This window comes from Cervus elaphus, chromosome 20, assembly GCF_910594005.1.
Source record: "Cervus elaphus chromosome 20, mCerEla1.1, whole genome shotgun sequence".
NCBI lineage: Eukaryota > Metazoa > Chordata > Mammalia > Artiodactyla > Cervidae > Cervus > Cervus elaphus.
The window spans coordinates 37,466,842-37,481,637 of NC_057834.1; the positions used below are offsets into that span (position 1 = coordinate 37,466,842).

Genomic DNA, 14,796 nt, shown 5'->3' on the forward strand with positions numbered 1-14,796 from the left:
GGGAAACAGTGGAAACAGTGGCTAACTTTGTTTTTTGGGGCTCCAAAATCACTGCAGATGGTGACTGTAGCTATGAAATTAAAAGACGCTTACTCCTTGGAAGGAAAGTTATGACCAACCTAGATAGCATATTAAAAAGCAGAGACATTACTTTGCCAACAAAGGTCTGTCTAGTCAAGGCTATGATTTTTCCGGTAGTCATGTATGGATGTGAGAGTTGGACTGTGAAGAAAGTTGAGCGCCGAAGAATTGATGCTTTTGAACTGTGGTGTTGGAGAAGACTCTTGAGAGTCCCTTGGACTGCAAGGAGATCCAACCAGTCCATCCTAAGGGAGATCAGTCCTGGGTATTCATTGGAAGGACTGATGCTGAAGCTGAAACTCCAATACTGGCCACCTCATGGGAAGAGTTGACTCATTGGAAAAGACCCTGATGCTGGGAGGGATTGGGGGCAGGAGGAGAAGGGGATGACAGAGGATGAGATGGCTGGATGGCATCACCGACTCGATGGACATGTGTATGAGTAAACTCCGGGTTTTGGTGATGGACAGGGAGGCCTGGGGTGCTGCGATTCATGGGGTTGCAAAGAGTCAGACACGACTGAGCCACTGAACTGAACTGAACTGAACTAGAGGGTTAAGTTTTGATATATAAAAGAATACTATGTTGCAAATTCCTTGTAGGGGGCTCTGTTGTCATTGTTCTCTCTGGGTCTTTTTTCCCCTTTTTTTAGTATCTTATTTCCCTCACCAAGGATCAAACCTGTGTCGCCTGCAGTGGAAGCACAGAGTCTTAACTACTGGACTACCACGGAAGTCCTGGATCTTTTCCTTTAGTGAACTGATCCTCCCTTCCTCCAGATGACTGGTGGGGTTAATGATTTGCAGAATCTGACTCCCACTGACCAGGACACTGGACTCAAGGTTCTAGAACAGACACAGACTCTTCCCCTCTGCCGTGAGAATTTGAATTCTGAGGGCGGCACCAGGAAGGGAAGCCAGTGGTGGCTGAGTCACCAGCTGGCAGCCCCTTGGAGAGACAGCCACCAGTTTCTGGCACTGGGATCCCCAGAAGGGTCAGCGCGTCATCTTTCCCAGCACAAGTCATCTAACCCCTTACAACCCTGAGTGCCCCTCGGCATCTCCCACCAGTCCCTGCTCGCTCAAGTTCTTCAGTGCCATGTCCATGTTTTATTATTTACAAAGATTCCTTCCTGATTCATCTTAGTACCAAATACTTATGCCTGGATTTATTTTCTCAGACTATATTCCTAGAAAAAAAGATGCTGCGTTGAAGGGTAGGCACTTTTTGTATGTGACCTAATGTCCTCCAGAAAATCAGTATCAATTAACAAAGAAAGAGGGCACAGAAAGTGAGAGAAAACTGGTACACCTTACTGGGGCCGAGAGTCCTGGATCCAGAATGAAGCCCAGCATGACTTTTGCCAATCAACCTAAACCCGCCCTCATGGGATTCTGAAACCTCTCAGTTGCCTTTCTACCACCATCAGTGCAGCATAGTGGCCCCTCCCTCTGCAAAGAACACACATTTAAAAAAATACAGGTTGCCAAGAGTTTCCTGGTGGTCCAGGGGTTAAGGATCTGCCTTGCAATGCAGGGGATGCAGATTCGAACCCTGGTTGGGGAACTAAGATCCCACACGCCTCCCAGCAACTAAGCCTGTGTGCCTCAACCTGAGGGAAACAAATAAATAAAAGAACTTAAAAAAAAAAAAAAGAAAAGAAAAAATAAGGATTTCCAAATGCAGTGTGGTCCCCTGGACTGGATCCAGGAATAGAAAATAGGACATTAATGGGAAAACTGGTGAAACTGAATAAAGTCTAGAGCTCAGTTAATAATAATATGTTAATGTTGGTTTCTCGGTTTTAGCAAATGTACCATAGCAATGTGAACTGTTAACTGTAGGGAATGACAGGAACCCTCTGTACTGTCTCTGCAACTTTTCTGTACATTTAAAACTATTCCAAAATTAAAAGTTTATTTAAAACTGTATCACACCAATTTAGAGTCCCACTAAGAGGGCATAGAAATGTTAGTCTTACCACAACCTTGCCAACAGCAAGTATTTTTAAAAATTCAGTCTCTCAGCAAATATTTATTAAGTACTGTCTATGTGCCAGGCACTATCCTAGGTTCTCAGGATCCATCTTTAAACAAAGCAGACATAAATTGATGCCCTCATGGTGTTGACATTGTAGCAAATAAGACAGATATTTTAGTCTGTTAGAAGCAAAAAGTGCTTTGAACAAGGATTTACTGTATAGCACAGGGAACTATACTCAGTTGCTTGTGATAAACTATAATGGAAAAGAATTGAAAAAAGAATATATATATGAATATATATATATATGTATAACCGAGTAACTTGCTGTACATCTGAAACTAACAAAATACGTAAATCAGCTATACTTCAGTTTTAGAAAAAGAAGTAAGGACTTCTCTGGTGGTCCAGTGACTAGAACTCCAAGTTCCCAATGTAGGAGGCCCAGGTTTGATCCCTAGTCAGGGAACTAGATCTCACGTCATAACTAAAAGTTTGCAAGCTGCAACAAAGACTGAAGATCCCACATGCTGCAAGTAAGACCCAGCACACTTCAGATAAATAAATTAAATAAATATTTTTTAGAAAAGAGAGAAAAAGAAGTAATTCTACTTTGGAAAAAGTAGAATAAGGAACAACACAGGTGAAGAGAGAATAAGGGGTGGGCTATGATTTTCAATAGGGTGATCTAGAGAGGCTTCATTGAGCAGGTGACATCACAGCAGTGACCTGAAGGAGGTGAAGAGGTAGGCCATGTGGATGTCTGGAGGAAAGGTCTGAGAGATACAGTGGAAGGACGGCCATACAAGATGTGACAGGGACCGAGCTCACCCCAAACCTCAATTCCTCTGCTACATTCCCCAGCCCCTTGCAGCTAGACAGGTCTGTAAGAACAGTTTGGACCAATGAAATGTGAGTGGAGGTGTAACGTGTGTCACTTCCAGGTTCAGGCAATAAAAATCCCACATGTGATTCTCTGGTCTTTCTTTCCCTCGTTGGTGTCTGCAGTCCAGATAGAGCAGTGACAAGATGATAGAGCCTTCATCAGCCTGGGACACTCCTGAGTGACTACATAGAGCAGAACCTCCCCCTGCTCACCAGTTTGACACGTGTCATGAGCTGAGTCACCAGTTGGTGGCACCCTGGAGAGGTAGCCAGGCACAGGCACCAAGACTTATTATGTTAAGCCACTGAGATTTGGGGAGTAGTCATCACTACACCACATCTTAGCCCATCTGGCCTGACATGGAAGGACTTGACTTTGGGTTAACTGACTCCATTGTTTCTTTAAAACTTCAAGCATGATTATTCAGTTTTCATTTCTTTGATAATTACTGAATATGGCTTTTGAACTATGGTGTTGGAGAAGACTCTTGAGAGTCCCTGGAGTGAAAGGAGATCAAACCAGTCAATTCTAAAGGAAATCAATCCTGAATATTCATTGAAAGGACTGATGCTGAATCTGAAGCTCCAATACTTTGGCCACCTGATGCAAAGAACTGACTCATTGGAAAAGACCCTGATGCTGGGAAAGATTGAAGGCAGGAGGAGAAGGGGAAGACAGAGGATGAAACGGTTGGATGGCATCACAAACTCGAGAGACATGAGTCTGAGCAAACTTTGGGAGATGGTGAGGGACAGGGAAGCCTGGCGTGCTGCAGTCCATGGGGTCACAAAGAGTCAGACACGACTGAGCAACTAAACTGTACTGAACTGAGGGCAGATTGTATCTTCTAACGTGGGCATAACAAATTCCCCCATCCCCCGTGCTCTTCTTACCATGGCATTGACACTGCACGCATTGAGAGGTGGCCTCTGTGTTCCCTTCCCTTGAATGTGGGCAGGCCTAGAACTACGCTGAAGATGAAGCTATGTGACTTCTAAATCTAGGTGATAAATGCTCTGGCTTCCATCCTGTCTTGATGGAACATTTGCTCATGCAAGCCCACTGCCATGTTGTGAAGAAGCTGAGGTGACACAGAGGAGTCAGGTGGGGGTGTTCCAGTTCACGTTCCCAGATGAGGTCCTCGCTGACAACTACACACACGAGGAGGCCTTTGGGACAACTCCTGCCGTTGTCTGTCTGCAACCTCATGAGACCCTACGACTGAACTGCTGGGCTGAGCTCAGTCAAGCCCAGAACCATAATGATGGTGAGGAGGAGGAGGAGGAGGAAGTTTTAAGCCACTAAGGTTTGTTTTTGTTTTGTTTTTTCAGATTATTGAATGAACTTAATCCATGTAAAATACTTGAAAGAATGCCTGACACATAACATGCCTCCAATAAATGTTACAAAAATTACCTGAAATTTCACCTCTCAGAGAAAATTACAGTTAAGATTCTGGTAAATGTCCTTTCCAGGAAACATAGCAGTTTACTTCTTCAATTGTATACAAATGAGACCAATCTCTACATGATGTTCTGAAACAAATGAAACTCAGTCTCTGTATACACACATCCCATCAGTTCTGCTTCTCTGGAGAATCCTGACTAATATAGTTTATTAGGTTGCTCGGCTCAAATGTTTATTGACTTTCTGCATTTCTTTTCTTTTTATCTTTCCTTTCTCTCAAAACAATTTATTGGAATATAGTTGCTTTACAATGTTGTATTAGTTTTCACTGTACAGCAAAGTGAATCCCCTATACATATACACATATTCCCTCTTTTTTGGATTTTCTTCTCATTTAGGTCACCACAGAGAATTGAGCAGAGTTCTTTGTGCTAAATAGTAGGTTCTCATTAGTTATCTATTTTATACTTAGTAGTGGCGTATAAGTCAGTCTCAATCTCCCAATTCATCCCATCCCCCTTTCCTCCCTTGGTGTCCATAATTTGTTCTACAAGCCACTAAGTTGTTTTGAAAAAGTTTATTTATTTGGCTCTGCTGGGTCTTATTGTGGCACGTGAGATCTTCGATCCTTGTTGCAGCATGGAAGCAGCTGCAGCATGTGGGATCTAGTTCCCCGAATAGGGATCGGACCTGGGCCCTCTGCATTTGACGCACAGTCTCTTAGCCACTGGACCACCAGGGAAGTCCCTCAAAACCACTAAGTTTTAAGGTGGTTTGTTACATAGCGATAGATAACTACAAGAGTGAGGCTGAACATTTTCATTATTCTTACCTAATATATTGAAGTCTTTTTTTTTTTTTTTTTTTTTATATTGAAGTCTTTTTACACGAAGATACCAAGCCTGCCTTTTCCCTTTCCAGATGACCGTGTGAAAAAGGATGAGGCAATGGATGAAACTACCAAAGATGTCCCTCAGAATGGACTCAGAACAAAAATGTTCTCAGAATAGCTGTTCAATTAACTCACACAGGCATTCAATAAATATTTGTTAAATTAATAAATATTCTTATCCATAGAAGGTGGGGAGATGGGGAGATAATGGTCAAAGGGTACAGGCCTAGTAATAAGAGGAATAAATCTGGGATCTAATGTATAGCATGGTGACTATATTTAACAACACCGTATTCTTATACCTGAGAGTTGCTAGGAGACTTTTCTCCTAGGAGAAAAGTGTGTGTGTGTTCTCACAAAACACACACACACACACAAATGATAATTATGTGAGGTTGTTGGTGGTGTTAACTAACCTTATTGGATAATCATTTTGCAATACACAATTATCAAATCATCACATTGTATACCTTAAACTTATACAATATTATATGTCATTATAGCTCAAAAAAGAGAATAATAATAATAATGCCCATATTTCTGTACCTTGTTTAAATATATTATAATCAATTTAATTCAATGTTTTCATGAAATTCAGATGCATTATACAACATTCCCTAGAAATACCAACCTGTTAAATAATTTTATTTTAAAAGGCTTACAGCAAAGTTTTACTTTTTCCTTTTCTTTAGTTTCCTTTTCATTAAATGAATAAAATAATGTATATTGCGTGGATGCTCAGTCACTCAGTCATGTCTGACTCTTTTCGACCCTATGGATTGTAGCCTACTAGACTCCTCTGTCCATGAGATTCTCCAGGCAAGAATACTGGAGTGGGCAGGAGATGCTAGAGCCTCGGGTTTGATCCTGGGTTGGAAAGAACCCCTGGAGAAGAAAATGGCAACCCACTCCAGTATTCTTGCCTGGGAAATCCCATGGACAGTGGAGCCTGCTGGGCTACAGTCCATGGGGTCGCAGAGAGTTGGACAAGACTTAGTGACTAAACAAGCATAATACATGTGAAGGTAAGCTAAAATATATTTGCATCCCATTTTCCCTAGAGATAGGTTTACTGATAGTTTGGTATGGCTTCTTCTAGATCTTCTTTCTATATATTTGCATTCATGGATACGAATTCTTTGTGGCAGAATGTATTTTCCAAAAATGGTCGTGACAATATTTCCCATCCCACGTGCTCAAAACCTTCAAAACCTGGCCACACCCCATCAGGTGGAGGCTCTGTCCTCTGTCCTACAGCCTGAGCGTGCCTCTCTGCCTGCCTCACTAAGGTGTGACAAAAGTGATGCGAGGTGACTCCCAAGGCTTGTCATAAGAAACAATATTGATTCCTCTCGGCTGTCTGTGTCGGGACACGTACTTCTAGAGCTGTAAGCCACACTGTAAGAAGTCTGGCTACCCTGAAGCCCCCAAGCCAGAAAGATCACAAAGATAGACTAGAGAAAGAAAAGATCATAGCTTTTCTGAACCCCACCTGCTTGAGTGTTCCCACCCCAGGTGCCAGACAGATGAGGAAGCTTTCATCCTAATCCCTGTCAGAGTAGGGCAGCGTGAGACTTGAATGAAAAAGCCACTAACCATTAGGTAATTGATTAATATATATATATATATATATATATATATATATACCTATACATGCTAATTTGCATAAATGACCTGCTATTACATCGATGTCTCTGAGACTTGTTTTTTTTTAATTTATTTATTTTTAACTGAAGGATAATTGCTTTACAGTATGTGCTGGTTTCCGCCAATATCAACATGAATCCACCACAGGTATACGTATGACCCCTGCCTCTTGAACCTCTCTCCCACCTCCCTCCCCATCCCATCCCTCTAGGTTGTTACAATTGAGTTTCCTGCGTCATACAGCAAATTTCCACCGGTTATCTATTTTACATAAGGTAATGTATGTTTCTTTATTACTCAGTACGTCTCCCCCTCTCCTTCCTCCCCTGGCACCACGTCCATAAGTGAGACTTGTTTTTTTGTGGGATCTTAGTTCCCCAACCAGGGATCCACTGAACCTGTGCCCCCTGCAATGGAAGGGCAGAGTCCTAACCACCGGACCACCAAGGAAGTCCAAGGCTTGCTTTTTTCACTGAGCAATTTCTGAGGCTGTTGTGCGTCCGTGGGCTCAGATCCATTCAATATTTTGTAAGGCTGTGCAGCATTCCATAGCATAGATATTCTATAACAGAGCATAGAGAATTTTCAAACATCTTTAGCTGTGGCCTGCTTCTTCAAAGGGAAAGAGTTCCTGGAAACTCACGGTTTAAAACAAGTCAAATAAGCTGCTGGTCCCAGCCAGTGCCTCTCCTCACTAACCTCCATACAGGGGGACGCCCCTGAAGAGACTCCTAGCTTTCGATGACATTTACAAATCAATCACCTTGTAGAGGGTCCAAGGACAGGTCAAGCAGTGCTTCTCCATCTGTTTGTTTTGCTTTAATTTATACTGGAGTATAGTTGATCTGGGCTTCCCTGGTAGCTCAGCTGGTAAAGAATCTATCTGCCTGCAATGCAGGAGAGCCCAGTTTGACTCCTAGGTCAGGAAGATCCCCTGAAGGGATAGGCTACTCACTCCAGTATTCTTGGGCTTCTCTGGAGGCTCAGATGGTAAAGAATCTGCCTGCAGTGAGGGAGACCTGGGTTCAATCCCTGGGTTGGGGAGATCCCCTGGAGAAAGAAATGGCAACCCACTCCAGTATTCTTGCCTGGAGAATCCCATGCAAAGAGGAGCTTGGCAGGCTACAGTCCATGGGGGCCCAAAGAGTTGGACATCACTAAACACAGCATAGCACAGTTGATTTAAAATGCTGTGTTAGTTTCAAGTGTACAACAAATGAATCAGTTATACACACACATATATACATTTTTTTTTTAGACACCTTTCCCATACAGGTATCTGTTGTTTTTTTGTTTGTTTTTTTAATTCTCTCTCTCTTTTTAAGGTACAATGGACATATAACATTGTATTAGTTTCAGGTGTACAACATAATGATGATTCAATATTTGTATATATTGTGAAATGACCAACAAAATCCATTATCTCATGTGGTTCCAATTTTCTCTTGTGAAGAGAAGTTTTTTTCAAATCACTCCTGAAATCTTGTTAAAGTGAACGTTGTGATGAGTCGTTCTGGAGTGGGCTGACCTCCTCAGCAGTGCTGACTGTCTCCCAGGTGATGCCCGTGCCCACTGAGTCAGGGGTTACCAAACCTCAGCTAGCTCCCGATGACTCTTGCTTTCCTTGCTCACCTTCCAAAGTGGTGGGGGGGTGGGGTTCAGGCCTGGAGTTTTGAAAACTGATCTTTCCCTCCTCCTAAACACTGGAAGCTCCTATTTTTTAAAATAGCTCCTTTGCTTCCCTTCTGTTCTCCAGGATTCCTCACAGACCGGGGGCCATGCTACCACACCATCTGTGCAAGGTCCCTCAATGCTGAACGTCATGGGGTGGAGACCGGAAGTCACTGAATGAATGGGCTATAGATGTGATTCTCACTTTTCCAGAACTTCAGTGCTTTCGTTTCCACTTTAAATATCTGCTTTAGGAGAGAAATGGGTAGAGAACAGGTGTTGGGAATTGTGTTCCCTCTGTCATCTGTCATCGTTACTCCGTCTTCTCCAGTAGAGGACTCTTTTTTGGCCCTTTCTTGACACTTTTGTTCTGAACACAACCTTCCTCCACCCTGCCGTGAAAGAGACAGAAACCTCTAACATGTTACACAAACCTCTGCCATGCGTTGAGCATCCTGGTATTATACCAACAGATTTGCACCACTCTGCCGTCTGGCCTCGGTTACACATGATCCTCTCCTTCTGTAGGGGATGGAAGGAGAGGGGCTTTGTAGCAAGGCACATTTACATTATGTATTGTAATCTTTGCAGTTAGTTTATGAGTATCACCCTCACGTTATCACTGAGGAAACTGAAGCTCAAAGAGGGTCAGTGACTCATCTAAGGTCACACTGCTAGAAATGACTAGCTGGGATTGGATCTCAGATTTGCCTGACTCAGCCTTCTCCCCAGGTTTTCTCCCCAGAAATCTGAGCAATTCCGAGGTCCCTGTGTGACCGTGCTGGGTCTCTCAGTGCCCTTTTCTTCCTCATTAGCAGCTGCAACACTGAATTCATGAGAGTACAGTTCCAATTACTCCCTGAGGTCTCCCCTCTGTGTGGAGTCCTGGGCCTCCAGTGTTCCTTCTTTTGGCAACAGTGAAACCATTTTCTCTCTGACCCTTGACTGGGCACAGACCGGCCTGGGTTGGAATCCCACAGCCACCTCTTGGACGAATATGCACACATTCCTTAAACTCTCTGGGCTTCAGTTTCATCCTCTGTAAAATAAGGATGATAACTGTATGTCAGATGAGCTATTGTAGGATGATGAGAAGAGGCCATCTAATGCCTTTCAGAGTGCCTGGCATCAGACAGGAATGAAAACAAAACAAAGCTTATACCCTTTCTATTCTTGATTTTTAAACTTTCTCATGGATCAGGACTAAGACAGCCTCTTATTGGCCCCTGAGTCTTCCCAGCAACACAGCCTTCCAGGGGCAAGTGGGGAGTGTGTGAGATGGAGTGATTTCCCAGCTCTTACTGAGAGCGGGGGTAGGGGGCATGGGGGAGTGGATGTTTGGTGGTAGGGGAGTGTCTTCCCAGGGGGAGCAGTGGTAAAGAATCTGCCTGCCAATGCAGGAAATGCAGGAGACGTGGGTTTGATCCCTAGGTTGGGAGGATCCCCTGGAGGATGGCATTGCAACCCACTCCAGTCTTCTTGCCTGGAGAATCCCATGGACAGAGGAGCCTGGCGGGCTACAGTCCATGGGGTCGCAAAGAGTCAGACACAGAATACGCACACAACAACAACAAATAATAACTGACAGCAAGAGGGGGCTGAAGCATACCCTGTTCCCTATGGAATTTGGGAAACATACCAGGACAGACCTCAGGAAGTTATTAACCAGTATGTGCAACATGTGTGAGTGGAGGGCAAGGGGGAGAACCAGAGTTTGGCAAGACACCAGCGGGCAGGCTGGCCCTCCAGAGGGGGTGCTGAGCAAGAACCTCCACGGTGGCCACCCCTCATCACTTCCCCAGTGCCCTGTCACAGGTGCTCAATGAACAATTGTTAAAGGAAGGTGCTCTTTGGGGACAGGGGCTGACTGAGCCAATGGAGGAAGCGCCAGAAGAGTGGTGAGTCCTGAGTCAACACCGCATAAGGCCTGAGCTACTTCCTGACAGACTTGTTAGAGGTGCGGTTGAATGAGTGACAGGGCTCAAAGGAGAAAGAATAAACTTTTTCCTATTGATGGTTGCTTCTGTCAAACTCCAGCCAACTTGAAAACAAATTTTAAGTAACAGAATGAAAATAATGAAATACAGTGGAGATCTTCAGTTTTGAGAACACAGATTTCCGGGATGAGTGAGCGACCCCACTACCACACTGCCTCTCCTTTATGGAGCCTCCATCAGACTTGGGAGGCGGACGCAGGTTCCACCAGACTCTCCATTCTAACTCCTGCCAAGTTTCTACCCTCTGGCCTATGCATTTCCACAGAAACTCCTTTTAGCGGATGCGGCAAGTATTTGACCCCTTCTGTCACCTGATGAAAAATGCTTAACCTGGTCTTTTGTCCCCTAGCTCGCATCCCCACAGCTGACTGCTCTCAAGAGACAGTCTGAGGAATATATCACAGACAAGTGCACACACAGTCACAGCACCCTGGAGAAGGAACACACACTTACACACTCATTGACATGTGGATTGACAGGTACCTCTCTCTTGTCTAACTCATGAGGAGGATGGGAGAGGGAGTCCTTGAGTCCTGTCCACCCTGTTCCCTTACTGTCTCCCTGCCTGCCCTGCCCCCTACAAACGGTGCCAGGGCCCCCTCCTATGCTGCCAGGTACTCAGCCTCTGGTTGCTTAGCAACGGCGTGCCTCTTCTCCCTATCTCAGCAACCTCTCCAGTAGCTTTAGTATCAGCCACAGCAGGGAGAGCCAGGCTGGACCTGACAGGGGCTGCTGCTGCTGCTGCTGCTAGGGAATGTGTGGAAACAAGTCCCCAGATAGGCCCAGGTTCTTTTTCAACATTCATGTTCCACACTGACTCTCAGAAAGTCCTGCCACCCTCCCTTGTCCCCAACTTCTGCCAGGCTGCTGATTCCCCCTCCCAACTGGACAGCTTGCCCCACTGCTGTGCTGTCTCTGCCCTGGGTCTCTTGATCTGCCTCATGTGATCTGTTCCTTTTTGGAGGTTCAAGGCCCCTTGTAATCCCTTGTAATCCTGTAACTCCACATCCACGGGTGTCTATCTCTGGGGTCTCTGTGGTTGTCCCAGGCTCTCTTTAGGCCCCTCCTACGTAGAATGAGTAACTGTCTGTCTCCCCTTCACTAACACTAATCCCCTCACTCCCCACCTCCAAAAATTGATCACTGTGATGACCCCATGTTGCCTTAGCAACCATGACCACACCCCTTGTTTTCACCTTTCCAGGAAAAGTCTGTGGTGGGAGGCGCCTCACAGAAATGACCCCCAGGCTTTCTGCACTCAGCCAGCCCCCACTTCAGGTTCAATGGAAACTGACATTGGACTTCTGGCCAACCAGAAGAGGACTAGCTCCAGAAAAGCAAGTCCTCTCTGCTGCTCTCCCTCCATCTCATCAGCTATAATGTCAGAGTCCCTGAGAGAAGCGCTTGCAGAGGTTCAGCACCTACAATGGGCAGGAACCCGCCCACCCAGAACAGTGCTGCCTAGCACTGCCCCAGCTGACAGAGTGCCTTCCCAGGGCATGGCGTCCATCCCCCTGTCTGTGTCACCTGGCTTGATCTCTTTACCTACCCCATCTCCCTCAGTTCCCGAGGCTCGGGTCTGACGATATCATCTGTGGGTTAAGAACCAGGACTAGGGAGCAGTCAGCAAAGAGATGGCTGAGAAAATACTTCCAGGGTAAAGGAAGATGGGGTGGAGCCCAGCTCCTAGGCAGGGTTGGGTTGGAGGGATGCTGAAATGAGGGCATGAGAGAGATTTAGGGAGGGAGGCCTGGATTCTGCCTTCTAGCAGAGGAAGCCAGCAAACAGCAGATGGAACTTTCAGGCAGGAGGCCGGACCGAGTGACCTCACCCAAACCCTGTGGTCTGCTGCTATTGCAACCTGGCGAGTCTCCCAGCTCTCCTGGGTCCCCAAGTGGGAGAGCTTTTTATAGTTCACTCCCCAACTTGGGTTTGAATAATTAAACAAGATGGACAGAAATAGCAGCCGGACAGCTAAGGCGGGTTATTTTCGGGTTTTCTAGAACACAGAGTGCTCCTGGGCGGCACCCCACCCCTGTAGGGGGTGGAGCCAGCATGAAGGCCGATGGTAGATTCCTGTGGGGGAAACCCACCCGCATCCCCCAGGGTTCCTTGGGGTGACAGGTTTGCTGTCAGCCAGAGGAGGGTCTCACCGCTTCTTCCTGGTCTTCAAGGAAGGAGAGGACTCTCTCGGCCTTCTGCTCATAGCTCCACCCCTGGCAGGAAGTCCCTTCTGTTGTCTGTCAGCCTTCTATTTCAGAGATGGTGACAGATATTGAAAATCAGATCGATAAGCAGCTTCAAGACAGACTGAATCAGGAGAAGGTGGCTACAGCTCCTCTGGCCAAGGAGCTGGAATCAGGTGATAGGAGGTCTTGTGTCCCTCTCCATCCCCACTCCCCATATAACTGTTGGGAAGCCTTGGGGGGAATGAGGGCTGTTGTGGAGGATGGGAGGCAGGGCGGGAGAGAAGAATTGAGGGTGTATGTTGGGGGAGGGGGTGGCGAACTAGGCTCCAGAGAAGAAAAGACCAAAGCTGGATTAGTGTCGGGGCTGAGAAACTCTGAAGAGGCAAGAAGCTCTCCTCTTCTAGCTCCCTGGTGTCCTGTGTTCCTGGCACATGCCCAGCCTGAGTTTGCTGGGACAGAGCATTAACAGCTGAGCTGGGGATGGGGAGTGGTGGGAAGGGCCCCCTCAGTTCTCCACTACAGACCAATCATTTGTGGCTTGTTTGCATAATACTTTTGGTTCAACCGCAGAGATTAGGGCCTCACCCCAACTCTACCCTGAGGCTTTAAAAACCTGGGGCACAGAGGGGGCACTTGTCACGTTTTCTTCCTTTAGATAACAATTTCAGCGGTGGGTTTGGAGGTCAGATTTCAGGAAATACTGAAATACTTATACTCATTCATTCGTGTTTATTCATTCAACAAACATTTCAAAAGCACCAACTGTTAAGTCTTGCCTTGTGTTGGTGCTGGGAATAAATTAGTATGGCAAGCTCCTTGCTCTCAAGAAGCCTGAAATTTAGTAGGGAAGATGGCCATCTTAAAACCTACTCTCCACCATTTTTGAGCGCTTACTATGAATTAGATACCATATAGGAACTTCGCAGAAATTGTCCCATTTAATCCTCTAACAAATCTGTGGTCTAAGCAGCATTACCCCCATTTGACAGTAGAACCAAGAAGAGATCTGTCCAAAGTCACTCAGCTTGTAAATGGAATTGGAACCTGTGTGCACGTGATTCCAAGTTCTGTGCTCTTAACCAGTGCCCTTGTTTGTGGTGGCTAATACATGGAAGAAAGATGTAAGTTCATTAAATGCCATGGATATTTAAAAGAGAGCGAGATTGTCTTTAGCTTTGGATATGTGCTATGCGTGGTTGGGTGGGGCAGTCAGGGAAAGATGTGTTTTTGCCCTGTACTTCATTCATTCTACAAATTCTTACACTGAGTATCTAGATACTCCGTCCTTTGCTCTTGGTGGCGAGGATTCTGAAGTGACCGAAGTCCTTGCGCTGTGGACATGCTCTGCAGGGATAGAAAAAAGGCTGAAATTATAACTGGGTGAGTCGTGGAGCCAAGTTGCCTTTCCCCTCAGAGTTCTGTTCTCTCCCAGGGACAAATACACAAATGGGTAATCTGGAGGAAAGGCCCGGCCGTCCTACTCTTGGAAGTCCTTCCTAACGTCTATCCAGCATTTCTTTCTGTTCCAATAGATTTCCCCACCTCGCATTTCATTTCTCTTTTTCAAGGCCAAATCTCACAGCAGTAACCCGGCAGGACGAAAGCGTCTGGCCCTTTAAGGCCACCTTCTTCCCCCCACGTGCCGTCTGGTTGGGCTGGCGACGCTGACGCACGCGTGACGTCAATGGCAGCTGGCGGAGTCTGGGCACGAGGAGCGAAGTTGGGATGGGGGTGGGGGGGCGAAAATCAGAGGGCGGTTTATTTGCATTTAAAGGGGCCACTCCAGGGTTAGCGCTCAAGGCTTTAAACATTTGTGTATTTGGAAAACTTTCCGTCTTGCGCTAGGAGGCAAGAAAAAGGCGTGGTACAGCTAAAGTCTGTCGTGACTAGAGTTTGCGCTGTCGATTATGTCCTTCCGCGGAAAGAGGGAAATAGTCCCTCGGTGCCTGGGCTGGAACCACGTGACCTGGAGGGGGCGGTGGGGGGGGTGGGGAGAGGGAAAAAGGGAGGAGCTGGGGAGTCGACTGTCGGGCTTGGTTTCAGCTG

At 46.0% G+C, this 14,796-nt stretch overlaps 1 long non-coding RNA gene across 4 annotated transcripts; it reads right to left on the reverse strand.

Annotated features, from left to right (window-relative positions):
• Positions 1–6,947: 6,947 nt before the first annotated feature.
• On the reverse strand, positions 6,948–14,329 carry LOC122678331. Of its 4 annotated transcripts, XR_006336058.1 has the most exons (5): positions 14,293–14,329; positions 14,013–14,094; positions 12,715–12,812; positions 8,999–9,086; positions 6,948–7,455 (listed from the first exon to the last, which is right to left on the reverse strand). It is a non-coding gene; the product is annotated as an uncharacterized LOC122678331 (long non-coding RNA). The 4 variants fall into 4 exon arrangements; XR_006336057.1 differs by having other exon boundaries at positions 14,013–14,319; XR_006336056.1 differs by lacking the exons at positions 14,013–14,094; positions 14,293–14,329 and having other exon boundaries at positions 12,715–13,163.
• Positions 14,330–14,796: the final 467 nt, after the last annotated feature.